The sequence below is a fragment of the Cyclopterus lumpus genome, chromosome 3 (genome assembly GCF_009769545.1).
Source record: "Cyclopterus lumpus isolate fCycLum1 chromosome 3, fCycLum1.pri, whole genome shotgun sequence".
Lineage (NCBI taxonomy): Eukaryota > Metazoa > Chordata > Actinopteri > Perciformes > Cyclopteridae > Cyclopterus > Cyclopterus lumpus.
In genome coordinates this window covers 13,110,932-13,124,774 of record NC_046968.1, presented here as the reverse complement: position 1 = coordinate 13,124,774, position 13,843 = coordinate 13,110,932, and the positions used below count along the sequence as shown (strand labels likewise).

Here is a 13,843-nt window from a genome sequence, read left to right as displayed (position 1 = left end):
TGGCAATAAAAGGACACAATTCAGAAGCATGTTGTTGGTTAAAATGATGCCACAGTTTTTTCTCAGTGTAAAGTAGCTGTCATGTGTTTTTGATTCTAGATTGCACATAATGTGAAATTCAGCGAAACAGTGAGACAGAATGAGAAGGGCCTGTTACGCGCAATATTCTGGACTCTTCCAGTTTCACTAATATCATCCTTGACATTTGTACAGTTTAGGATGTATACAAGTGTTGTTTCCTTTTATCCGCCTGTAACATCTCTTCCACAAACCAAACACTGTTGTTCCCTCTGACAAACACTGACTTCAGAGGAACTGGGAGTAACGGAGGGGTCGGGAGTTCTTGTGGCCTTGTTTAAGAATGGCTTTCAGAGAGATCAAGCAGAGTGACCATTTTGTTTGATTGTCCACTTCCTCCAGCGTGATGGGGGTCGACAGGACATCTTCAGCTCAGGGTCATTATAACATCACTTCTGCTTTATTGACTTTCCAATTCCCAACTCACAGTTTGTCCCCTTGACCCGAAGAGAGGGAGTTTGTGTGTGTGTGTGTGTGTGTGTTGTGTGCGTTAACTCCCTCCATGGCACACATATCGCAGATCTTAAAACAGGGGTTAAGGGCAGGGGGAGTAGCAGAGCTCAACTCTTCTTCTCTGTGCCTCACCCCTGGGTGAGACAGCTTCCTCTCCCGGAAAACAACACATTTCCCTCAAATCATAATTCTCAGACAGACAGGACAACATCAGTGCATGACATTTTCTCCCCTGAAGCACAGAAAAGGCATAATTCCTAAGTAGTGTAAAGGGAAATTAAACAAACACAGTGAGCATATGTTAATATGCACACATATGCTCACATACACACATACACACACACACACACACACACACACACACACACACACACACACACACACAAGTAAACACACATGCTTTCATCACAGATGCTGCTCCAGCACTTGATCATTAAGGAATGCGCCAACTGTTGGAGATAATGTGGTGCCAGCTTCCATTCTACTCCAGTCCTCCCCCTCCTTTCCACCTCCCTCCCAGGAGAGCTGCCTCTCCCTCACTTCTCCATCCCTCCGTCGGGCCAGACATGACCTGCCAAGTCTTCCAACAGGAAAGACTACAGCTGGAATGCACCGCTGTCCTCCCTGCCTTCCACCTGGGAGAGGTGAATTATGACCTGGATTAGTCTATAAAATAACTCTCAAACATCTTTCAGTGTTCAAACAGCGTGGACAAAACAGGCAACCAAAAATGGATTTGGTGAAAGCGATGAAGGGTGGTGACACCCCCTTTTTATTGGTGAAAGCGGAGGAACTTTTGCGCAGGCATGCTCAGGGAAAACAGTAAATGAGATGTCTGGCTTTTTTCAAAACACCCGTCAACAGCCGATTTTGCAGAAGAATTTAGATTAATAGGAGGAATGCTATTTCAGTTTAAAAAATGCCTGTCTGTTTTTTCAGGAGATCTTATAGATGCCAATGGAAACGCTGGTTAGTATCAATGTAATAATTACTGTCAGGTTATGACACAGATAATGTAAAAAATAACAATTCACTGTATTCCCCTTAAAACTGCAAATTATTCCAATAAAAGATTCACACTTTACTGATTTCACTGGATATTAAACCGCTGCTCGAATTGAAAGGCCAACATCATTATTTAAGTTTTAGGGTAAATAATAGTTTGCGGCTGTTGTTCTTTCAAAGTAGGACATCACATACTGGGGAATTAGCTTAAACAAGAGAAGAGTCCAGTGAGTTTATTTTTATTTTCCTATGGGGGCTCTTAAATCTCTTGCACCCCCACCCTCCATTTCTTTCCCTCCCCCTCTTGAGATAAAATGCTCTGTGGCTGGGGAGCAGGCCATTCAGCTGGGATGAGAATGGAATGAAAACAATAGCCCTTATCAGGCTCTTATTTACATTTTCCCAGCGTCCCTGCAGTAGACAGCTTGGCTTGTCACCAAGCCCAGATCGCCCCACTGGACCCAGACCAACTTCCTCCAGCCCCGGCGATTCCAATGGTCCCTGTGGACCTTTGCCTGGCACAGACCCCCACCACTCTGCAGCTAGCACAGATAGCAACATACAAGACAAAACTATTGGAGTGTGTGTCCAAGACGTGTTCCCATTGAGGGGGGAATGGTTTCTGGACTACTAAGCCTGTCTGGGTCTCATTGTCTATTCTCTGGGGCTGAGGCTGGAAAGCTGGAAAAATGCCCTGAACCCTTCCCCAAGATTTTTAAAGCATTTCCAAGTGGCACTTAGAAAAAGGCAATAGTCCTCACTGATTTAATACTTGCAAATTAAATATGTGTATATCCTATCAACGCTGTCATCTCTGTTATACAGCTTTCCTGTGAAGGTATTCTGTGATCTTATTGATGTGGGTTGAACAGGCGCTGGGATTGAGACACCTTAAACCGAGATGCAATGCCTAGATTAGGCCACAGTGTCTTTTTTTTCTTACAGTATTAAAAACAAAGCTAATGATCCTCATAAATCTTAACAAAGGAATGTTTCTAGGTTGATGTGCGACATAAACAAAGCTTTCAGCACCTGGCAGTCAGGGCTGCCAAAATATTATGTTCAGTATAAACCACAGAAGTGAAGCTAAGAGGCAGGTTAACATTAACTGTCTGTCCTGACACTGACTGACTCCCTGAAATATCCTTCCGTCTCATATTTTATGCAGCATGTTATTACTCTCAAGTGTTTTCATGCAACAACTAATAATCTGAAGTTGTGTTGTTTTTTTTTATTGTTCACACACTTATTAAATTGAGTGCTAGTTAACTATAAATGCCTGTGGGCTGAAAAGCGAAGGCAGTGGGAAGTTGTTTGCTAATTTATGTTTTTATTGCTGCCCTAAACAGAGTAGCTCATTTCAAAAGATCATTGCAAACTTTAGAGAATCTCAAATTATTGAGTGGAACAAAATAGACAAATAAACGGATCCACAAACAAATCAAATCTTGTCACTTTGGAATTGGATTGGACTGTAATAAAGCAGATCTTAAAAAATCATGGCACATTAATTTTCAAATGGCTCTTCAGATTGTCATGGAGATAGAAAGCCCAGTGTGTGTATTTAAGTTTGCATAATATTACAATGTTTTCAATCCCTAAAAAGCGTTGTCAGCAATGAAATCGTCTCAATTGTCTGCCACCACATTCTGAGCCTCTCTGCGTGCACCATTCTCCCGGGACGAAAGATGATACTTGTGTTTGAGTGTTTGTTGTGTTGAAAGCCGTTGGCAGAGAAAAGAGGGTTATCTACGAGAGTCAAATTAGCCATAAGTCATGGATAACCGACTGAGAGACCTCCCCTTTAGCATTGGCCTTGTATATCAGTTGTCCCAGCCTCAAGGGAAAACATGTAATTACCAAATCAATGATCAACTGGCACTGACCATATAAATAATTTCCTCCCCAGAATGCAGATGGGCATATAGGGAAACAACAGTTTAGAGTCTGTAAAAAAGCTTCAGCTTGAAAAGAGCCAATTCTTTTTACATGTTTTCATAATCCAATTATAGCCAAACCAAAACCAAAAACTCCTCAGAACATCAAACTGGTCGTTAGGAAGATCTACGAACTGCAAAAACAAAACTGAAAATGAACCTTGAAAATGATGCAATTACATGACACTATAAGAACCAATATTACCCTAATTTTCTGAAACAAGCTTATTGTACAAACAATACTTGTGCATTTTATTGAAAAAGTGAGGTTTTAGGCTCTAGAAATGGTGGTAACATCATATACCTCAAGTTAAAAAGGGTGAGAAATATGTGATTGAAAATTACACTAATCACTATTATTTTGCAATGCTTTTCTAAAGTTATACATTATGCCTTAATTACTCCTCTAAATGATATTAGTGTTTCTCCTTTACTTCACTATATTGGCTGTATCATGTGATTACACATGTAAAAACTGTGTCTCAATTCTAAAAAGAAATATATGAAGATAAACTTTAATGTCTTAAATTACTTTTTTTAAACTCTACCCTTGTGTGCAGTGTTAGATATTCATTTCATTTCTTTAATTGAGGCACATATTTCTATCTCGGAGATAAAACTCTCCGAACGTCAGTCAGACAATGAGAGGCTGACGTCTAATTTCCGATCCACACTGCACAGAGCGGGAAACAAATCAAAAGTCGAGGTTGATAAAAAAGAAAATGACTGTCAAACACTCCAAGGAGTCCTTTGAATATCTTAATCACAGACACACTAAAAACAAGACCCCATCATCACACCAAATAGAACATAATAATTACAAGAGGCAGGCAGGGAAGTGAAATGCAGAGAGAAAACATGTTTTTGTCATTCAGCCGGTAGTCCCTGAGACAACAGCTGTTGGATGCTGCAAATACTCCTGAAGTCTCCATAATCATGGCGTTATTGAAGTGAGGACAAAAAGGGCACTAATTGCAAGGGAGCAATCGGAACGCAATAGGTTACACACCCGGGTGATGCCGCACAATGCAAACGCTAAAGAGGGAGCTGGGGGGGGGGGGGGGCACAACAGTGCGTTGTCGCTCATTTTCAGGCAATTACCTTTCCTCGTTGTCAACAGCTTTAATAACATCTACCATTTCTGGAAGACTTTTTGGGGCAGTTCGACAATTCCAGCTTTTTAATATGTAATCACTAGTGCTGGCATGCATAAATAAAAAAGGTCCAGACCTGTCAGCGTATTGTGGAGCACCTGCACCTCGTGGTGGTCTTTCTTTAACTGACACCTTATTATTATTCCACTTGGTGAACATCTCTGTTAGTCACCTTTAGACCATCTTGTGCGGTCATGTAAACAGTGTCTATAAATATATATTGGAGGTAACCTGACTAGCTTCATCTGATTTTCGGATGCATCTCCTCTGCAGCAATACTTCTTTCTTCCCTTACTGCCTCACTTCCTTCTATGCCCTTACTTCTCAGTGTACCATTTCTACCTCAACATGACGACATCATATCTCACTGGTGTACATGCTGCCTGCATAAACTGGCAACATCCTGTGCCATGGGCCAGTTGTTGTTTATTGTGATAAATCAAAGGTCTTGTCATGAATAGGAGTCTGAAAAGCTCAGCTAGGGCTGATATTGGATCAACAGTCTCATACAAAGTGGTTAACAGTTTGAATTTATGTTCAATTCAATGGTTTATTTTCTGCTGCCCTGTTTCTTTGATGTTTGGCAAACATTGTATGTGCTTCCAACTAATTGAATGATATTGCTTTTATTTATCCCATTAGCAACTGAAGGTTGGAGAGTTAAATGCTAAGTGGACTGAAAGACCTTGTCACATGTAATCACAGGTTAAAACTATTACAAACTGTCTAATTTTAAATTTAAGCAGTAAATTAGGAGGATTATTAGGTGCAATTTGCAGGTCACTTTTGGATTATTGTTTTTTCTTTTTCATCGAGAAGCTAAAAAGAAAGCTGGCCTCTGTGACCAGGAACATCTACCTTAGCCCGTGCCTTTATCTGCACTGACCACTGTGTTAATCCCAGTGTTGACCTGGCCATTCTGAGAAGCCGTATACACACACACAGCACACTGACCTCTCTAAATAGGACACGTGTCTATCAAGCATATATGAATTAACCATCCCCAAGAGGCTTCACCTCCTGAGCTGAGCAGCATGTGACCTCTCCCAATCCATTTTACTGCGGCACTCTGTGGCAATCAGGCTTGAATTATTAAAGTGAGCAGTGAGCAATGATCAATTCATTGCAGCCCTTGCTCGCCGACTGCCCGGCTGTACTTCAGCAGAAATGACATTGAGAACACTTGAGTATGCTTCCAGACAATGCACATAAATGTGAAATATGTCAGACCCAATATGTCAATAATCATAACTGTACAGGCTGAGGCCATGTCCAGGGTAATCCTACAGAAATGCTGTTAGATGACTGTGGGGTGAGCAGCTTTCAGCAGTGTGATTCCTTACAAATGCTTTCTTGAGGGAAAGAGTGGGAGAAGTTAAGGGTCAAACAAGAGGCGAGTGTGCTGCATGCTATTTGTAATAAATATTATGTGCGTATTTTTAGAACATATGTTGAAGAACACTACTGAATACCTTTAGTCCTTGCAGAGGGCATAGGGCTAAATAAGCCAAGATTCAAAGACAAGCTGCAACCTTAAGCCCCCCCCCCCCCCCCCTTCTTGTCTACACAAATTAGAAAGGAGTAAAACAAAAGCAAATACGTTTAAAGAGTGAAAAAGATTGCAGGGAAGTATGCAACTCAAGGAACCTGGAAGTAGGAGGAGGGCAAAGAAAAAAAATCCAATCAAAACTTCGTGAGGAGCAGATGAAGAGCCAAGATAAACCAGTACTCAGAGCCCCCAAAACTGCAATCTCCCCTTAAGCCGGAGAGTGGCAGCTGGCAGAACAGCTGGTGAATAGGATTAATGTCAGAAGAATGAAATAAAACTCAACATATGTCCGAGCCTGAGGTGTTGGGACTGTGCGTGATTGTGCCCCCGATGGATGCCATGTGTGCATCTGGAAGGAGCTGCTGTGCTGCTCCGCTCTCTACCCCACAAGGTCACTTTTAAGAACTAGGACCATTAAATGCTTGGATAGCAAAATTAACTTTTCATTCCCTCTCCTCTCCGCTCCTTTGCTTTAAAGTCTCTATTCAGGCAGCCGAGTCTATTGAACACAGCTATAAATACAATTAATTAGGGGAGGGGGAATTGCTACTTTGAATAAATTAAGGATGACAATTATATGTTTTATTGAAAAGGAAGCAAGAAAAACCTAAAAAGCTTTATTTCAATCTGTGTTTCTTTCACACAGTTATATGTGATTTAATAATAATTTGCCTAATAAAGATTTGGTGTGACACTGGTTAATTAATTGTTTCAACTAGATATCAATGCAGCATGAAAGCAAAACAGGCAGGCAGTAAGAGAGAAATAAATATAGAAGACAAAGATATAGTGATGTGATAAACGGAGTGTGTGCAAGCATGCATGTGTTTGGTTTACTGTGAAGGAAAAGTTGATTTATTTCTGAAATCTCAGCCGAAGCTGATTAGGGGATCAGCACTTGTGAAGCTGGACATTATGAGGAGAAATATGTGGACTTGATTTCAATTTATTATTTCCATTTGATGTCTGTGATCATTAGGGTCCACACACTGTAATAAATTATAATAATTTCACGCAACAATTTAATTACTGGGTACCTTACAGTGGAGATTTTCTTTTTGGGTACCCTGCAATTTAACTGTCAGATATATACTGTCGAAAACATTCACATTTATTCAACTATGTTAAATTAATAGATGTTTGAACAAAATGTAGAGTACTGTGATCATGACTGTTCAGTGTGATTTAGTAAATTAATGGGTATCTGACTCTACAAGGACAAAAAGTGACTAATAGGATCCACATGAATGCATTACAATTTGCAGTGAAGCCAAGTCTGGTATAGACATTGAAACTTATTTTCATCATAAACGGCGATGCGCTTCAGAGATTGAACCAGAAAATGTGTTTTTTTTTTAAATCACAAATTACAATTATAAACTGTACATTTGATAATGCGTGCGTGTGATTGTCCTCCCAACTGAATAATGTATTCAAATTTCAGTTTAAATAACTTATACATTTTGAGGTAAAGTTAAAGTGAGGGTATTATTACTTTTGCATTTCTGAAGATTGGCTTCCTAATTTTCAAATAGTAATTAGTTGTTTATCAAATCTCGCAGCCGACTTTGTTTACTAAGATGCCAGAGTTCAGAATACACGCACAATGTTTACTGGACTGGAAGACCAAAAGCAACTATTTTTAAATTCATGTGTTTGTTGTCTGAGAGAGAGGGAAAAAAGAGAGATGTAAGCACACAACAAAAACCTCTTACCATTCAAAGGTTGACATCTTTTTTTGTGGTCTGAACATTGTGTCATCGTACCAGAAGAGCATCTTTACAGCTTGATCAACACACTGAACATCATTAAGCAAATTAAATGAATTGCAACGTTAAAAAACAAATGTTTCTACACTGTACAATTCTTGCCTTGCCACTGGATAAAGAAATGAGGAAGAAACCATAGCACGTATAAAAGGTTAAGCATTCCAACTCCAAGAAAGTTCCCATTCATTTAGCCGCAGAGCCCGAGTGTCTCAGTGTGCTGTTGTTCAAGTTGGTTCAGCAACAATAGACGCTGTACTTTTCTTTTCAATCGGCCCATTCCCTTTCTGTGGGATACAGAGCCATACGGACTGAGACCTGCTGGGCAAAGATGGAGAAATTTGCTTCTCATGAGCGACTGAGTTCATTGGTCCAGCTCACAACAGGGAAGCTAACAACAGGCTTACAGTATTGGCTTTGTGGAGCATAGTGCCACCCACCCAGAAGAAAATGACAAAGAAGAAGGAAAGAGGAAGATGAGGTGTGGCGGGGGGGTAGTAAAAGTAAAAGGATAGTATAGAATCTAACAACCCAATTGCCTTTACCCAATATTATGCTAATTGGGAGAAGAATAGCATAAAGGTCGCCTTAACAAATCGTTAATCCTAATTTTAAATAATAACGTCAACCAACAGATTGAACTTCATGATGTGCAATTGACGACTTGGTCTTAAAGCATATTAACCACTCGACCGGGGCAGACTTAAAAATTATTCTAGAGGTACTTCCAAAGAGACATGACGTCAAATAATTATAATCATTGGCACTCAGGCTTTGCAGTGCAATAAAACACATTTCTATTCATTCCTTCTGACATCCTCATCTCATCTCCTGGCGCATGTAATGTTATTGAACAAGGAGAAAGAAAAAGCAGAGAGTGTTTCATCACTGCTGATTAAATAGTCTCTTTGTTCAAACGGCAACCATCAAAGTTTAGGGTTAGACATTAGTGCTTGTTGTTTGGGTAAAACAATGCAAATATGTTAATAGGCTGCTGATCTACACTAGTTGTCATGTTTGCTTGTGTCAAGGCGGATCTCAGCTGGATGGCTGACGTACGTCTGACTTAGAGAACAAGCCTGCAATGTGCGCTGAAATCATTAGCAGGCCACAGAGGCTGCCTGTGCCCAGGGTGTGAGTTACGCTCACACTATTTTGATCCTTGGTCAGATGACACCGGCTCTTTTGTCAAGTTATGTGTGGAGAATGCTTGGGAGCTGAATGCCACAGCTAGGACAGTGATACTGAGCTGGCACACAAGTCTCCCTGTGTAACCCTACTGCAGGCATTCACACACACACACACACACACACACACAGCAGGACACATGTGCCCTCCCTTTGCACCCCATCCCATTGTGAAATAGCCCCTGTTCTCCCCATTTCTGATCGCCTCGGCCCCTCCTACTCCACTGTCCTGAATATATGCGGTTTGTCTGTATATGTCCCTTTTAATCATGATCCTCTTGATCGAAAAACCAGGCTGTTATTTCCCAATTCTAGCCCAATGACAAATATAGCCGCATTAATGGCTCCTGCCGTCTTGTGTGTCCGCGTTTCACAATCTCTGTGCCCCTCCAAATAGTGCGGTGTCACATACAACAGTCAGGCCATTGCAAACGGCTGCTGATCTAATCACCCAGTCACTCACATACAGCACTGAGGCAAATCTATTGTTTTCTTTTTCTTCCAAGCAAATATAAATATTGTACTATTTCCCCAAATTGCTACTGCACAAGCAGTGATGTCACTGACGAGGCCTACAGTGTGTGGGTGTGTGAGTACATAAAGACAAACAAGCCTCTGTGCAAACCTAGCTGTGATTTGTCTCTCAGAGACACCCGTTTCCTCCTATCAAGGGGTTCCTGTGCAGCCAGTAAGGCAGGATCACAATGGGAGTTTTGTGCTGCATGGGTGCAGGGGGACACACTCAACAGCTGAAACCGAGGAAGATGGCCCCTGGAATGCTCCACAGCAGTTGCTACTGTTGACTAATCGGAATATGAGAACTGGGGAAGGTGATCTTGAATGCAAAGAATGGCACATTGAAGAAGCAGCTGCTTGTTTTGTCATCTGAATGACCAAGACAGCAGAAAGGGTTCCCTTTTTGAAAGGGGCAACAAAATCTATATCTTAGCTTGTGTAAAGTGAAACCTGTGTCGGCTTCCAGAGTGCTATGGGGACGCGCCTGTGTTATGTGAGGGCTCTGTTTTGGAACAGATAGTAAATACATAATTCAGCAGACGACCAGCCACTCCGTGCTCCCTATTCCCCTCATACAGCCACTCCATTTAGCCTTGGGCTCTGATCTCAGCCTGGCAGAGGAGCAACGTTGTCACTAGAGAGTAAGATGGGGTGGGAGACAAAAATCATAGGAGGAGGGAAAATGTTGATTTGGATCAGGTTTGGGTGTCAAGATGGTGGGGGAAACATGGAAAAGGGGAGAAGAAAAAGAAAGGAAAAGCAAAAAAACTGGACACGAAAGAAGAGGATGGGAACATGAGATTAGGGAGGAGCGAGGGGGCAGGGTATCTTTTTTTTTAAGTTCACATGTCAGGCTGGCAGGCTGCCCGCGGCATACAGCCGAAAAATCTATTTAACGTCTGCTTCACAGGGTGACAAGAGGGTTGATTGGCAGAGAGCAGAGAGCCGCTTTTGATCATGTGTCCTAACAAGCGATTCCAGCTCATGTCTCTTCAGCCTGAACAGATCTACATTACCTATTCAAACAAAAGTGACAGACCAGAGCACTGCTCCGCTGGGCTGGTGCTCCACGCCACAGGCCAAGAGAGAACACTCACACATGCACACACACAAACGCACAGGAAGGCCCCCACTTACACATACAGTATATGCAAGCACACACACACACACACGCACAAAAAGTACATTGACTATTTGATCAAATAGATTACTTGCTATAAGATAAGTAGCTTGATGAGCTTTTGTTGACAGAGTAGACAACAGACTATTAAAGGAGGTGGGTACACGATGCACAGGAGAGATGCTTGACTGATGTTTGGCCAGTGTGTGTGTGTGTGTCCTGCCAGGAGGGTCCCGGTCTAACTCTGTCCGATAGAATGCTGCATTCAGTGAGAGGCAGCGTACAGCTATGTGTGAAGAATGCCTCAAAATCTGCAACCAAGGCAACTGGATTTCCAGCCTCATTGCATATGCATGGAGTCAGAGGCTCATGCTCAGATCATTATAACAAAGATTCCTATTAATTAGGTGGGATAAAGGAGAACCAGATGACATGGCAGCTGGGATGAGAGGAGAGGGGTGAGGGAGGACGCTGAAGGAGGAGGGGAAAAGGTGCATCAGTCTGTTTGGGGAGAGGGAAGGGGTGTTTTTTATAATATAATGTATAATACAGACTTCACTGTACAGAATATATCTTTAGAAAATGCTACATTCAAGCTAAATGAATTCCCAAAAATAAATATGTTGGCACTAATGAGCACCTGCAGACAATTTACAGTCAGCCTCCATGTGGAGTCAGCAGGGGCTGTGACACTGACAGGGGACAGTGTTACAACAGAGTCAAGAGTTCATCAGTGCTAATCAGACCACAGGCTTAGAGCTGATCCTATTCTCTTCCCAAGCGTTCACCCCTCCCTGAATCTCATTACATGGCCTGTTGTAATAGAGGATAATGACCTGGGGCTACACACACAATGCTGATCACTCCCCCACACTCAACCTACTGCACAGTCATTACACAGTGATAATACACATCCTCGCCAGGAGGATTACACTAAGAAATAGAGGAGAGGGGATGCGGGCAAAGGGAGAGAAAGAGAGGTCTAAGTGATAACCCCGGAACACATCCATATGTGCCCGAACACAATTAGCTCACAGTGGCGCACCATGTTGTGCTGTTTATGTCACCAGAAATAGATAAGTTACCTGCCGCTGAAATAAGGGAACTCTTTTCTCAGTATCCATTACATATCCTTCAACCTGAGATTGCTCAGCTTGGCTAAATGGTGGTATTGTTCCCCTTTGCTCAGCTAATTAGCCATGATTCTGTCAAAGGGCTCCAGGTGTTGAGTATTCTGCTTGAGCACAGGTCTAAAGAGCTGTAGTATTAAGGAAGGGCATCTTCTTTTTGTGTGTGTGTGTGTGTGTGTGTGTGTGTGTGTGTGTGTGTGTGTGTGTGTGTGTGTGTGTGTGTGTATGTGTGTGCGTGTGTGATATATATTTGACTGTCTGTGTCTGCTTTGTTTATTTCTTGAACGAGGGCTGAAAAAAAGTTAGCTTATTGATAATTATAGATTATACCTAGATAGTGAAAAAGTGTCCACTATAACACAGAATAGTAAATAGGCATTAATAAGGAACACGGCTAAAAAAAAGAGGCTTTGCCTGTCTCAGCATACCACTCAATAACATAAAGATGACAAAAGATACATGACTGTGTTTGCTGGTTTTATTGGCAAGAACTCAAACAGCTAGAAACGGAGCCCAGTGAAATCCCTAAAAGCTAGGGCAGGGAGTTTAAACCCAATTACCCGTCCTTGTCTTGGGGGACGATCATAAAGACTCAACACACAACGCATTTTCTGTGTTGACTTGCACAGTATTGATTCATACTTTAGTGCATTATATAAAACTGTTCTAATTGCATGTGAATCAAATCAAGGTCACCTTGGGTTTTTATAATGGTGGCTATTTTTCTTTTTCCCCGAATACTTTATACCGACATTTTTAACTCTTGACAAGTGCTGTCTGGAGACTTATCCATAAATAATGCATTTACAATACCTAGTAAATAAACATGGGGCACAATCGTTAGCCCTGCTGGCAACTGGGCCTAATAGAGCTTTTACAGCAAAGGTGACTATTCAGCTAAATGTGGTGCTCGCTGCTGGGAGGACATTTTCATTCATTAGCACAGTCACAAGCACTTAAAGCACTTCAAGGACCAGCAACAGAGAGGAAGGGTGGAAGGACGGAGAGGGTGAAAGGATACAAATATATAGCGATCGAAGGGTGGAGAAGATAGTGAGCACCACCTCTATTGTTATAATGTTATTCTTTATTGTAAGTCTTCATGGTCAGTGAAGGAAACTCGTTAATCGTTTTCCTTTGCATGAAAGAGGGGTAAACAGGAGTAATAATTCATATCTTCTTGCAAGTGAATTTCAATTTTTCCATACACTCCAAACAAAAGGTCCATGTTAGAAAGTGATGTAAATTAAAACTCACCCAGAAGAAAACTGATTTCCCAGATAAAGCGGGGGGAAATGAAGGACCCTTTGTCCACCTGTTCATAAGGCATAAACGGGTCTTTGAGGGCTTTCGTAGATATCAGCTACCACAACAATAAAATGGGGTTGACTGGAATCTAATTTATGGTTCTGACAACAGAAAACAAATCAAGTCTAAAATAGACGTAATAGTGAGAAACGCTGGGACCTTTGGATACCATGTCCAAGAGTCTTCTTCCAGTCTTCACATTACTTTAAATGGTCCACATGTACTGTGCACCACAGACAGTTTGTTTGTATCCATCAGTACAATGAAGTATCTTGACCAGACAAGGAAGTCCAGAGAAGAATGGTAGCGGATGGTGTAGAGTCCCTGAGGACCTTGTGATCCCGACCAGACAGGCACCGAAGCAGCAGAATCATACACAACAGTTTTCATGCTTTGATAAGCGATATATTTAGCTCATCTGTAGCTTGCCCCACATTAGCAAGACAACAAATGGCTTCCCCAACCTTTTTCTATTTCTTTAACCAGTTAATCATGCACCTTTTAACTTCTGAGTGTCTCTCTCCTTAAACAAAGACATACGATTATGATTTCGGAGAGGTTTTTTCCTTTCCCGTTTCTAAGAGTCCCTCTCCCTCCATTTTACAGTAATCACTGATCATCACCACTGAAGCTTCCTCAA

At 41.6% G+C, this 13,843-nt stretch overlaps 1 protein-coding gene across 1 annotated transcript in view; it reads right to left on the bottom strand.

Annotated features, from left to right (window-relative positions):
- sox6 (SRY-box transcription factor 6) overlaps positions 1 to 13,843 on the bottom strand; it is a 125,859-nt gene that overhangs the window by 65,346 nt on the left and 46,670 nt on the right. The window lies entirely within an intron of this gene.